The 14,566-nt window shown below is 45.7% G+C and overlaps 1 long non-coding RNA gene across 3 annotated transcripts; it reads right to left on the reverse strand.

Annotated features, from left to right (window-relative positions):
• Positions 1 to 1,263: 1,263 nt before the first annotated feature.
• Positions 1,264 to 7,650, reverse strand: LOC127327155 (uncharacterized). 3 transcript variants are annotated; one of them, XR_007868409.2, is made up of 6 exons: positions 6,917 to 7,650; positions 6,315 to 6,407; positions 3,992 to 5,313; positions 2,849 to 2,930; positions 1,737 to 1,857; positions 1,264 to 1,650 (listed from the first exon to the last, which is right to left on the reverse strand). It is a non-coding gene; the product is annotated as an uncharacterized lncRNA (long non-coding RNA). The 3 variants fall into 3 exon arrangements; XR_007868408.2 differs by having other exon boundaries at positions 1,737 to 1,852; positions 6,315 to 7,650; XR_007868407.2 differs by having other exon boundaries at positions 6,315 to 7,650.
• Positions 7,651 to 14,566: the final 6,916 nt, after the last annotated feature.

A 14,566-nucleotide genomic window follows, 5' to 3' on the forward strand; every position in this document is an offset into this window, starting at 1 on the left:
AGATTCGAAAATACGTGATTCCGCTTTCCGCTTTTCTCTGTTTTTCGTACTGTTTTTTGGAGCTTATTTTTTAACCATTTGTCGGAATGTTCCAAATGATATTATGCTGAAAAGATATTTATTAGGCGTAACTTTTTCATGTTGAACTTTTTTCAAAATTTTAAACGGTTTAAGTTTAATTTTACAAATACACACAAGCGGACATAATGCCGACACAAGAACATTTTGAAATAGGCTCATCCAGATTGATTAGATGTGGCATTGTGGTGTGTTGGAGTATTAGTAGAGTTATATTAGTGCTAATTGTACGTAGCTCCGGTCGAATTGCACAATGAGAGGTCGTAAGAAGGATTTCTATGTGTATGATTTCCGCCGAGAAAAATAGAGTGCATGAGGTGCTCGATTATGGAAGTGAACTTCCCGATATCTTATTTGTGAACTTCCAGTCGCGTTATAGAAATTACAAGCATGTTTAAAATGAACTGCCTACATGGTTTAAGTGAACTTTCGCGCCCGGTACAAAATGAAGATCAACAAAAGTAAATTTTCGGCATGTTTGTGGTGAATATCCTCCGCGTTCAAATTTAATATTGACAAAAAATAAATTTCAAACTTCCTGCATGTTCAAAGTTAATATTGACACAAAATAAATTTTCAGCTTGTTTAAAGTGAAATGTCGCATGGTACAAACCAAAGTGAATTTCGACAAATATTATATTTTGGTCATGTCAAAGGTTAACTTCCACGCGGTACAAGGTGAACTTCCGTTCTAACAAAAAATATTTTTCGTCTTGACCAAAGTTAATTTTGACAAATAATTTTTTTTTACTTCTACGCGGTACAAAGTAAACTTTCCTCTAATCAAAGTGAATTTCGACAAAGAGTAACTTTTCAGTATGCCAAAGATGAACTTCCATGCAGTACAAGGTGAACTTTTGTTCTTACCGAAGTGCATTTCGATAGAAAATAAATTTTTGAGCATGGTGAACTTCCGTCTTTGAATTCCACCATATTCTTAGTGACTTTGACATGTAAAAAAAAGTAAAAAGACTTCAAGAGCGCTAGAACAGCCCAGAATTGAAACCCATAAGAACTCACTGTTTGAATGGGTTAGCATCGTACATAACATGCAATATCAAGGATAAATTTCTGGGATTAAATAAGTGAACAATGTTTGCGAGGATAAATTGAACATTTTTTAGACAACAAAAAAGTGAGTGCCCTTGGAAGACGAACATAACATCCATATCAACATGCTAAAAAGGGCAGGGAAACCAATATTCATGCCAATTATACTGCATAATTTGTTACAGTTAACTTTCTGTGATTACAAAGTGATATTTTCTCAGAAAAGAAGTGAACATCACAAGCTGTAGAAATGAAATAATCATCAGCAACGGGACACAAAAGCACTGCCTCATTCCTGAGCATCCAAACGTGCGCGCATGAGGTGGACTCCGGACACTGGTCCATTGGACTCCCGGCATAACGCACCGGTGGACTCTCCAGCCTCACGCACTGGACTACCGCTGTACGCACGGCTGTAAGCAGTGGACTCCAGGAGAGAGTGTAGTGGACTGCCATGCTCTGGACATATGTTTAGAAGTAGATGGTGCATCTCTTAATTTTTTCCGTGAATTTTTCTCTTTTCTGCACATTGACCATTAGCAATGAAGGTACGTTATTTTCGACAAGAAAATATAAACCCGGCTGTAGATTAAAAAAAGGTAACTCACATTTGTTGGTAAAACTGAACTACTTGCGCAAATAATTAGTGAGCTTCCGGAAAATGTTTCAATGAACTTCCAATCTGTATTCACTTCACCATGTGGCGGAGACACACGATACCAAACTGAACTACACAATATAGTAGAGTGAACATCAGGAAATCAACAGAGTAAACACAAATGTTGCCTATAGAAAATCAATCCAAAGTTAACGCAACATTATTATATCCTGTGAAATAGGATGATAGTAAGAGATAACATTGTGCCATCAAACATTATAAGGAAAAACACAAGGAATCCAGTATCTTCCAGTGAACTCACGTAAATGTAAAACAAGCAGTATCTTCCAGTACTATGAACAAACTTCATTATTTATTTAAGACGAACTTCCACTATACAAACAGCGATATTTGTGTTTTTCTGTTTATATAAACTGGATACTTTTATAGTAAACAAAATACTGAACTTCGGCATACTGATCAACTGCATTTCACGATTAAAAACAAATAATGAACTTATAAATATCAAAGAATGAACTTCTCAAATGCTTTTAAGGTTGAGGAAACAGCATTACGTGTGCACTTCTCAAATGCAAATAATGAACTTGTAAATATCAAAGAATGAACTTTTGAAATTGCTTTTAATGCTAACGTCCAAAATTTTCCCAAACGAAACAAGCACAGACAATCTATAAAATTATTTAACGCAAGCATAAACAAACAGAAATTGAAGAAATACTCTATGATGTTAAAATCTTCGGTAGTTTTCTCCTGATTTAAGTAGTTGTGCAAGTAAGGCGGGGCGTCGCCAGCAGCAGGGGCTACAAGAAGGTTTAGAAATATAAACAAAGAAGTTTGAAAAAAGGTTTGGCACTACTAACTTCATAAGTAAACTTCAAAGCAAACATAAGTAAACTTCATACGTGGATGAGGTGAACTTCGATTTTCAAACCTATCATATCGTTCCATATTCAATTGATGGAAAGGGTAAGTGTCCTTTCAACTAATTACACAAGCAGACTGTTGTAGAGCAATAAAAGGAAATAAACTGGAACTGGACAGCAGCATCAGCATCGATCATATATAAGGAAATATCGTAGGTAATTGTTTGGAAGTGCATACCAAACGCTAAGTGTCTTCATTTTCATACACTTATTCGGGAAGATACCAGATATGCTTGCCATCGGGAGCAACCCCAAAGGTCCTGACATACAGAAGGTAGAGTTTATCATCTAGAGCTCATTGTAGTGACCTAGAAAAGCAATGGAATAGCATAAAGCTAGATATAGTGTTACACTTGCAGAGCACGATTGTTATGACAGTTAATTCACAAGATTTTTGAGTTGCACCACATGATAAAAAAGTGAACTTCTCCTCATTGACGAACTGAACTTTTACCAAATAAAATAATGAACCTCAGAACACCACTGTTTTTAATTTAATTGCAATTCCCACGTGCTTCAATATTTGTGTTGCGAACAAAGTTAACTCCCGTGCAGACAAAAGCGAACTTTTCCAGTTGATATAAAGTGAACTTTTGTACAATTCTTTAAAAGTGTCAGCAAGAGCAAAGCTAGAACATAACAGCTTCTTTTTACACAATAAGAAAGGGGAACCTCTGTCAGCATTAGCAATTCACAACAAACTACAAGAAATAGCACACAGAACAATCTCTAAAAATAATAACTTCCTCCCACCATTCAATTTGTTTTCCAAATCAAAATGAAATGAATTTTCATGCGTGACACAACTGAACTTTCTGCATATTTAAAATGAACTACCCAACAATAAGATGATTTTTCGGCGAGACAAAGTGAAATACCGACGCATTCATATTGAACTTCTGGGCATACAGTTTGAGAAATCAAAGAAAAACACAAGTGACATGAACTGGGTAATTTAGTTAGTACCACACACCATGAAGAAGTACAATAAAAATTAGTAACAGATGCAAACTTCCAGATTTGAAAATAGTGAACTTCGTGACAACAAAATGTGAACCTTTCCCTTGTGGGTAAATTAGACCCTCTTTTGCTGAAAGAAATGAATATCTGCACTATACCAATTGAACTTCTAAAAAATAAAGTGAACTCTCCCGTCAATAAAACTGAACTTCGAAAAAAATTGACTTTCACAAGGAACTAAATAAACAAGTGCATATCTAAACCTAATGGATGAACTAAATAGCAAGTAGCAAGAGAGATGTAAAGTTCATGAATTAGGGGAAGTGAACTACAAGGATTAGAAGAAATGAACTTCACATACTGCACTCGTCCTGGCAATGCTCCTGAGAGAATATCGTCGGCATCCTGTAGCTGCTCGACTATTTGCACAAACGCAAACTAACTTCCTGCCAACAGAGAATGAACTTTAGGACAGGAAAAAAGGCGAACCTCCTGAATTTTTTTAATTGTAGAAGTAACATGTTGTCAGACATACATCAACATATAAATGAATAGTTGAACTCCTAGGCGAGAAAAAAATGAAAATAGTAGTAAATGTGAACTTCGCAAATTAATAGAATTGAGCTTCACAAACTTCTCAAATAAAGAACCGCTGTAGCTTAGCTAGTGAACTTCCTATTTTTCCACTTTTTTTACAGTAAATAGAACTTCTATTCTAGGTCAAAACAAAGTGGGTGTACACTGCTCTGTTTCACACATTCAGTGTCCATCATCGCTTCATACCATTATATACATTCGTATATGCACTTGGTTTTACTAACAGACTAGTTTATACATACATGGATGAAAGGGTTGTATGAAGCAATGGCATGCAAATGCTTGTTGGGAGACAAACTAAGAAATAAAAAGTTTATACATACACCAAGTGCACTTCCGTGTTAAGGAACGCGAACTGTCGGAACTAATGAAGAGAACAGCGACTATTGAAGAGAACTAAAAATGGCTGAAGAACCGAACTAACTACAAAAATGAATTGAAGTACATCAGAAGTTTACAATTGAACTATGCCTTCTTCTTTCTTGTGCAATACGGATATTCTGATGAAAAATATGCAGGGAGCTTTCTATAGCATATTCTATTGTATATTTGTGCATCAAGAAAGAAACGTGGAGAGCTTTCTATACCACTACTGAATAATGATAAGATAACCAGGCCATCATCGAAAGTGAAATTTTAACATATGTATTTTATACTGCTGGTACATATAATAAATCTTGAACTCATATGTGGACGATCTGAACTTGCCCAAAAAGCTGAACTTTCAGACAGAGAGAAAGTGAACTTCAACGCGGTGGCGATGTGAACTTGCCAAAAAATAATGGACAATGCAAAATCCCAGAAAAAAAAGGCGAACGTACCCAGTATTGCAATGCAATGCTATAATAAACCAGTGAATGATGCAAGCATATGAGACATTCATCTAACATCTGGAAACTAGAAGTATGACTGAAAATCTCTCCGTTTGAACTACATATGAGCCCAACATCAAATGAATGAAGCAAAATATTTTATAACAAATGCACCCCCAGAGTGTCAATCTGAACAACAACAATATGAAAATCAAGAAGGATATGTAACATCTCCGGGATCGGGCCAGTCTTGGAGTACCGTCGTAGTACTGTCCTGGAAAGAGAAAACCCAAACAATTAGTAGCATACAACTAAGATGTATGGCTTGGACGGAAAAGCTAAAGCGTGATTACAAATATTGTGGTAGCGAAAAGGTCACAAACTCATAATATTATATACTTTTAGTGCACCCTGTAGACTACATAGATAGGCAAGCAACAACAAAATGCAATGCAGAGTTTGGTGCATGTGAAGGTGGACTGTATTCCATATTCCCATGACTCCCAGAGCGGCGCGCATGAAATTCTGCGAAGGCGATGTGGATTTTCACGACAGCAAGAAATGAACTTTCCATGTTAATGCATACAGAGGGCACCAATCTTTTTTACCTGAATGTTCAAAAGCACAAATGCATACATACCAAGAGCAGTACTAAGACCAACGTTTAAAAACTAAGCATGCTTAATTTGTCTACACATAATTCTATCTCCTATAATTTCCTATCTCGTTTACCCAATATAAACCAAAACAAAAACAACACTCCACTACCTTTCTTCTCTGGCTTAGCTTGGATTGCATCCACTGTGTGACCTTTTTTATTTTATTTTTGCCAACTGAACTATTTTATGTCGAATTAGTGAACTGACTGAATAATGAAGTGAACTGCTGTTTTGATCTAGTCATGATTTAAATTAGTAAGAGTCGGAGAGGCGAACTGCCCCAAATACACAAGTGTAACATGGAAAAAAGAATTGGTGAACTACCGATGTGAAGTTACAAAGTGTCCAGAACATACTGTCCAGAATATGAACTCCTTCAGCCTAATTGAAGCCCTAAACACTAATTTTCCCACATACGTACTGAATATAAATGAATCATCATACCACATCAGCCATATCAAAAATTAACTTCACGAATTTCGAGAAGTGTAGAGCAAAAAATGCACAAACCTGGGTCATAAAGAGAAACGCAGAGAGCTTTCTATAGTATTTTTTAATACGAGAAGATAATAAATAGGCCATAACGAGAGAAGCAGAGCCCCTGGGTCTCAATTACCTTGGATGTTGGGGGGTCTCACATCTGAACTTTTAAGTACTCCAACGGCCAGGAGAATGGCCTGGTGCTCCTCGAAATCATGCAAATATAAAACTGCACTTCCATCAATAGGAAAAGTGAACTTGAGATATGTTCCTATTATCCACACATCAACAACAAATACATCTATTTCCTGTAATGTTTGTGCAAAAATTTATCATCCAAGAAACAACGAATGAACTTTCTGACACTGAAAAGTGAACATTTTCCAAATAAATTAAGAAAAGACAATCTGTAGAAACTGTCTCAGATACAGTAGCAGAAGTTCGGAAGCAGTGCACCATCACCCGCTATTCTAGCTAAAACCAATCCGAAAAGTGAATACACATGTGAACAAATGAACTTCCACGCAGTAACTAAATACATATACAATAGATACAATCAACAAAGAAATACATCAACTCATAAGCCAGCAAGTATATTAACTAACCAGACTAGCATGTTGTAATCAGAACCCGTTATGATCCACTAGAAAAAAAAGCTAACAGATACTAGCAGCAGTAACACTCGTGCATAATCCTTGGCTTGTGCTTTATCAAGTAATCAGATATGTGAGTACATACTCATGGGGATCGATGGTAAGATGGGCTCAACGATGCAACCGCATAACCCATTGACGCCAGCGAGAATACTAAATCAGGGACCAACCATGTGGCCACCGAGGAGGGGAATCCAGGGTTTCTGGTCAGACCACTCTCCCACGCTCGACGAATTTCGGCGAGGCCGCCGCTACACTCAGGGGGAAGCACGGGGCGGCGCCGATGGACACCCACAGCGACGATCTATGAACTCCCATGGATGGCGCGGGGTAGACCATGAGAGAGAGTGAGGGGGCTTGTAGCGGGTGAGCGTTGCAGCCATGGAAATGAAGGAGGTCGCCGGGTGATGTCGTGGCAGCCGAGCAAGGTGGTGGAGCGGAGATGAGATGGTTCCGCCGGCGAAGAAGGCGGCACAAAGATGCAGTGCTACCGCCATGAAGGACGCGGCGCGGGGATTCGCCGCCGCCGCCAGGGAAGAAGGCTGGGCGGGGATTCGCCGCCGCCGCCGCGGGGAAGAAGGCTGGGCGGGGATTCGCCGCCGCCGCGGGGTAGAAGGCTGGGCGGGGATTCGCCGCTGCCGCCGCGGGGAAGGAGGCTGGGTGGGGATTCGCCGCTGCCGCCGCGGGGAAGGAGGCTGGGCGGGGATTCTCCGCGGTTGCCGCCGGGGAAGAAGGTTGGACGGGAGTTGGGGTAGGGCAGCGAGTTGGGGACGGGAGTTGAGTTTTTTTTTTTTTGAAACAGGGGACGGGAGTTGAGCTGATAGGGAAGGTGGGGAAGTTCACAAATAGAGACGTATGGGTGGGGATTAGGTGGGTTTTTTCGGCCGGGTTGGTTCGGGATCGCGGGTTCGGCTAGTAGAGGGTTCGAGAATAATATTCTAGAACCACTCTTGAGGGGGTCGAGAATAGTTGGGCTCTATATATATATATATGGAACAACCTCTTTCTATGTCTCTTCATGTTCCTTCTTTTCTGCATAACATGCGTTTTCTGCACTTCATGGCCGCTAATGGAGGGAAGGAGATTCCTCGTATCCAAGTTTGGCAGATGGATCATAAGAAGGAGCTTATTGAAGGCAAGGTCATGTACTACCGCAAGACCGAAGTGTCCATGGAAATTTACAAGAAGGCGTTCAAGTCGTTGCATGGGGAGGATTCTGACCCACTTTCAGAGCTACTCGACGGATGGCGGTCATGATCTCAGGTTGAGGCAAGCCACATGGCCGGACCAACATTCTTAATGCGGGGCACAAGCCTACCATCACTCTTCCACGGATCCGGCACATGACCTCGAGCTCTAGTGTGTTATGCCACCTTGTCCACGGTGTCCGACCCAGACTTCTGATGATGTAAGATTTCTCTCATTTTTGTCCTCATTTTGACTTCCGTTTCATGCATCTCCATGTTGGCGGGGCTCATTATGTCAAATTGTAGGCCCACGTGGCGGAAGCCTACGAGCAGCTTCATGAAGAGTTTCGGCAGAAGATGCATGAACACAAAGTGGCGTGTAGTGCCTCAAGACAACACGATAGAGAACAAACTAAGGTTAATTATTGCCCATTGTAGCCACTTTTACTATTTTTTAAATTTCTCCACGTCTGACATTTAAACTACCTTGCAGGCGCTTTTCGAGGCTCTGAGGACTGGTGCTCAGCCGCCATAGTATGTGGAACCTCCAGTGGTACCACTTTTGTCAAAGATGCCAACGAAGACGGAATTCCTCGCACAGCTCTACGGCGGGACTCCGGTTAGTGTTTTTCCATACTACTAGGTTACTACTTACCGTTTCCTTGCACATTGATATTTACACTTAGCCATATTTTGCTCGTGCTATGTAGGGATCCTTGACTCACTCGAACAGTCCCTTTGGTCGTGCTGCTGCCTCCTCGCCAGACGCGTCACCCACGGAGATGTTACTTTAATCAAGTTGCTTAACCACAAATAAAACATGCACCAGTACGTGCATGTGCTGCTAGTAGTATGCATAGTAGTATGAACTGATTGAAGTCTAGAAGCTGGCGGCCATGAAGGAAATCACAGCATGCAACACGCTGCAAGGAGATAAACGTGCATGGTAGGTGAGCTTGACATTTTAGTTTGCATAGTCAAATATTCACACATAGAAGGCTTGTAAGTGAGCTGGTATGTGCAGCTCACTGGTAGTATAAATAGGGCACCTTTGTACTAGTTTTAAGCACACCAAGTAGTAGAGAAGAAGCAAGAAAAGGCAGCACGTTGACCTGCACCAAAATACTACTCGTGTCCTCCATTCTCTTGGAGTTTGAGTGCGTGTGTTCCAAGTGATCAGCGTGTGAGTAGCACAGCTCTTAGTAGTAGGAGCTAACAATTGGTATCAGAGCCAAGTTGTGTAGTTATGCCGAAGGGCGGAGGTGTAGGCGGGTCAAGGACGCCGGAGGAAATGGAAGCCGAGATCGAGGAGCGAGTCATGGCTCGTGTGTTGGCAGCGAAGAACGGCGGACGCGAGCTAGCAGCTCCGCGTGCCGTGCGTGACGCGGGCATGTCCTCGACGGCCATTCCACTCCTAACACGCTCCAACTACCATGAATGGTCGCTGCTCATGCGCGTCATTCTCGAAGGTCGTGGCTGGTGGAAGGCGGTGGAGACGGGTGACGCAGAGTTCACCGACGACAGGCTGACACTCGAAGCAATCCTTCGTGCCGTGCCGCCGGAGATGCTCGCCACCCTCGCCGTCAAGAAGACAGCCAAGGAGGCTTGGGACACACTCAAGACTCTACGACTCGGCGCCGAACGAGTGCGCGAGTCGAGGGCGCAAACATTGCGCCTCAACTACGAGGAGATCAAGTTCCGTCCAGGGGAGTCAATCGACGACTTTGCCATGCGACTCCAAGCTCTCGCCAACGAGTTGGAGGTCCTTGGTGACCCGCTCGACGAGAAGAAGGTCATCCTCAAGCTGCTTCGTATCGCTCCTAAGCGGTACAAGCAATTGTGTTGGTCGATTGAGAGCTTGGTGGACTTGAATACTTTGTCCATTGAGGAGCTCGTCGGCCGGCTCAAGGTCGTCGATGAAAGAGACGACGACGAGCACGATTCCAGTAGCAAGCTCCTGCTCACGGAGGACCAGTGGCGCGCTCGCATGCATCGCAAGAGCGATGGCCTGTCTGGTGGTAGCAGTGGTAGCAGCTATGTGCCGAACCGGCGCCGCGACAGAGGACGCGGGCACGGCCAGGACGGCGCAGGTAATCGGGCTGGAGAGGGCGGCCAACGAGGTCGCGCCGCAAATGGCGCCCCGCAAGACAACAAGTGTCGGTACTGCGGTATACCGGGCCACTGGGCTCGTGAGTGCCGTAAGAAGCAGCGAGATGAGGCACACTTGGTGCAGGCCGGCGACGACAACGAACCGGCGATGCTAATGGCACAAGTGACTGCCATCTCGATGGAGCCCGAGCGTACTGGTGGCCATGTCTTCCTCAACGAAGAACGCACAAAGGTACGGCTTGGCGACGAGGCGGAACCCGTCGATGCGCCGTGGTATCTAGATACCGGTGCATCGAACCACATGACGGGCGACCGCACAGCCTTCGCCGACCTTGACGAGAAGGTCACTGGCTCGGTGAAGTTCGGCGACAACTCCGTGGTGAACATATGCGGGCGCGGTACCGTAATGTTCACTAGTCGCGGTGGTGAGCACCGCGCGCTAACGGAGGCCTACTACATCCCACGCCTGAAGACAAGCATCATCAGTCTCGGCCAACTCGACGAGAATGGCTGCGAGACGATGATACACGATGGCACCATGTACGTCCGTGATAGGAACCGGCGTCTCCTCGCCAAGGTGGAGCGCTCACGGAACCGCTTATACAAGGTTCCTCTGCAAATCGCGCAGCCGGTTTGCCTCTCGGCTCGCCGCGGCAGTGATGCATGGCGCTGGCACGAGCGCCTTGGCCATCAACATTTTGGTGCTCTGGAGAAGATGGCGCGCACGGGCATGGTGCGCGGTCTCCCAGAGATCGACCATGTCGACAAGCTTGGCGATGCTTGCCTGGCGGGAAAGCAATGTCGCGCCCCGTTTCCTCAAACGGCCAAGTTTCGCGCGACAGAGAAGCTCGAGTTGGTGTACGGTGAACTCTGCGGTCCCATCTCACCACCGACACCAGGCGGGAAGAGATACTTCCTGCTGCTCGTGGATGACCACATCCGCTACATGTGGCTAACGCTGCTCTTTGATTGAGTAATTTTTATTTTTTTATTGACCTCCTCCAGACCAGAGAGGAGGTCAAATTCGAGTTGCAAGTCAACTTTGTTTTGGTAAGTTATTTTACTCTGCTTCGACATAAGATAGATGGAATCACGCTCTGTAGGATTTGAACCTACGACATCGCCTCGAAGGACGAGGCAGAGGCGGCAATCAAGCGCTTCATGGCAAGTGCTGAGGTGCAGAGCAGGTGCAAACTGCGCACGCTCCGGACGGATCGCGGCGGCGAATTTACGTCCAAGGATTTCGATGCATACTGCGCTGAGCACGGCGTCCAGCGGTACTTGTCCGCTCCCTATTCTCCTCAGCGGAATGGGGTGGTGGAGCGGCGCAATCAAACCGTTGTTGCCATGGCTCGCAGCATGCTCAAGGCGCGAGGAGTGCCGAACAAATTCTGGGGAGAGGCGGTGACCACGGCGGTCTACATCCTCAACCGCTCCTACACGCGCAACGTCGACAACAAAACTCCGTATGAGGTATGGCATGGAAAAATACCAAACGTGTCCTACTTACGGGTGTTTGGATGTGTTGCACATGTCAAGACGGTGCGCCCCCAACTCAAGAAGCTTGATGACCGAAGCACGCCCATGGTACTCATGGGCTATGATGTTGGATCAAAGGCATACAAGCTATTTGACCCAGTGTCGCAGTGCGCACATGTCTCCCGAGACATCGTGTTTGACGAGGATGCAAGCTGGGAGTGGGCTGAGCACGCTGACGCTCACCCCGCTCACACGTTCACCATCGACTTCCCCGTTTCGGGAATCGACGTTGGCGTGAACGATGACGTGGCTGCGGACGACGGGGGAGTGGCACCATCTTCGCCACTCTCCACACAACAACCGGAGGAACCGACAACACCTGCGACTATGCCTGCCTCGCAGCACGCTGGTCATGACGCTCCAGTCGAGTTTGTGTCACCTCCACCTGGAGTGACACCAACCTCGGCGGATGGTGATGGACGCCTACGCAGGTTCCGCACCATCGACAACATCGTCGCCAAGTCCGCTGAGGAGCTCCTTCTGGTGGTGGGTGAAGAACCTGCCACGTTCGCCGAAGCAGAACCACACCCAGCATGGCGTGCTGCCATGTTGGACGAGATGACCGCCATCGAGGAGAATGGCACCTGGGAACTCACAAGTTTGCCAGCGGGTCATCGCCCCATCGGGCTCAAGTGGGTCTTCAAACTGAAGAAGAACAGTGCTGGTGACATCATCAAGCACAAGGCTCGCCTTGTTGCAAAGGGATATGTCCAGCGCGCCGGCATCGACTTCAACGAAGTATTCGCCCCGGTCGCTCGACTCGACTCTGTGCGCGTGCTCATCGCACTTGCAGCACAACAGAGTTGGGAAGTGCACCACATGGATGTCAAATCGGCATTCCTCAATGGAGACCTTCTAGAGGAGGTATACGTGGCTCAACCACCTGGTTTTGTCCGCGAAGGAGAAGAAAGCAAGGTGTTGCGGCTGCGCAAGGCACTCTACGGATTGCGCCAAGCACCGAGGGCCTGGAATGCTAAGCTCGACAACACACTGTTCTCGCTTGGGTTTCAGAGGAGCCCGTCGGAGCACGCTGTCTATGCGCGTGGCACCGGCGACACGCGACTACTTCTCGGTGTCTACGTCGACGACTTGGTCGTGACTGGTGCAAGCACACAAGAGATCTCCAAGTTCAAGAAGGAGATGAAGGAGAAGTTCAAGATGAGCGACTTAGGCCTCTTGAGCTACTACCTCGGTATCGAGGTGAAGCAGACCGCTGGCGAGATAACACTTGGCCAGGCAACATACGCCGGCAAGCTGCTCGACAAGGCCGGCATGGGCGACTGCAACCCAGTGCACGTCCCAATGGAGCCGAGGCTCAAGCTGAGCAAGGAGAGCTCTAACCCACCGGTGGACGCAACATTCTACCGCAGCATTGTCGGGAGCCTGAGGTACCTTGTGCACACTCGGCCTGACATAGCATTCGCTGTCGGCTACGTCAGCCGGTTCATGGAGAAGCCCACGACAGAGCACATGGCTGCTGTCAAGCATTTGTTGCAGTACATTGCTGGTACGCGCAACTATGGCTGCCGTTACGTGAAGGATAAAGACGGTGGCAAGCTGATTGGCTACAGCGATGCCGACATGGCAGGAGACATCGACGACTGAAAGAGCACCTCAGGTATGCTATTCATGATTGGTCGTAACCCTGTGACTTGGCAGTCACAAAAGCAGAAGGTGGTCGCACTTTCATCGTGCGAGGCGGAGTACATTGCTGCGACAACCGCGGCTTGTCAAGGAGTTTGGCTCGGCCGACTTCTTGGCGACCTCCTCGACAAGAAGGATGACACTGCGACAATCTTTGTGGACAACAAGTCTGCAATTCAGCTGTGCAAAAATCCGGTTTTTCATGACCGGAGTAAGCACATCGAGACACGCTTCCATTTCATCAGGGAGTGTGTCGAGGATGGAAAGATCGATGTCGAGTACATCGGCACTCATGACCAGCTCGCGGATATTCTGACCAAGGCACTCGGTCGCATTCAGTTTCAGAATCTGCGGGAGAGAATAGGCGTCATCACCATCAAGAGCAACTAGATTAGGGGGAGAATTGTTGCTTTAATCAAGTTGCTTAACCACAAATAAAACATGCACCAGTACGTGCATGTGCTGCTAGTAGTATGCATAGTAGTATGAACTGATTGAAGTCTAGATGCTGCCGGCCATGAAGGAAATCACAGCATGCAACACGCTGCAAGGAGATAAACGTGCATGGTAGGTGAGCTTGACATTTTAGTTTGCATAGTCAAATATTCACACATAGAAGGCTTGTAAGTGAGCTGGTATGTGCAGCTCACTGGTAGTATAAATAGGGCACCTTTGTACTAGTCTTAAGCACACCAAGTAGTAGAGAAGAAGCAAGAAAAGGCAACACGTTGAGCTGCACCAAAATACTACTCGTGTCCTCCATTCTCTTGGAGTTTGAGTGCGTGTGTTCCAAGTGATCAGCGTGTGAGTAGCACAGTTCTTAGTAGTAGGAGCTAACAGGAGAGGACTCCGCTTCACTTTGGCAGTCTGAGTCCTGGTCACTCCGCTGGCGCCTCGCCCCATCGCGAGAGCCGTGAGTCCCACCAACACTCGCCGCAGCTGGTGAATTCCCTACCAAACTATCCACGCATGACTTTGATCATTTTTTCATTCATGGACTTTTACTTGCACAAATATCCATGCTGAATTGGTGTTGTCTTCCATTTTGTAGTGATGATGCTCTCGACAACAAAATTTGTGGTGTGCTGGTGATCGAGGTGACCGGTGTATGTGTCTGTATGGATATGTGATACATTATTTCTATGTATGGATACGGCGGTGTATGTGTGTGTATGGATGTGATACATTTTGTCGATGTACGGATATGGATATGTCGGTGTATGATGACATCTTGTCTATGTATGTGTGATTTTATA

Source organism: Lolium perenne, chromosome 3 (genome assembly GCF_019359855.2).
Source record: "Lolium perenne isolate Kyuss_39 chromosome 3, Kyuss_2.0, whole genome shotgun sequence".
Lineage (NCBI taxonomy): Eukaryota > Viridiplantae > Streptophyta > Magnoliopsida > Poales > Poaceae > Lolium > Lolium perenne.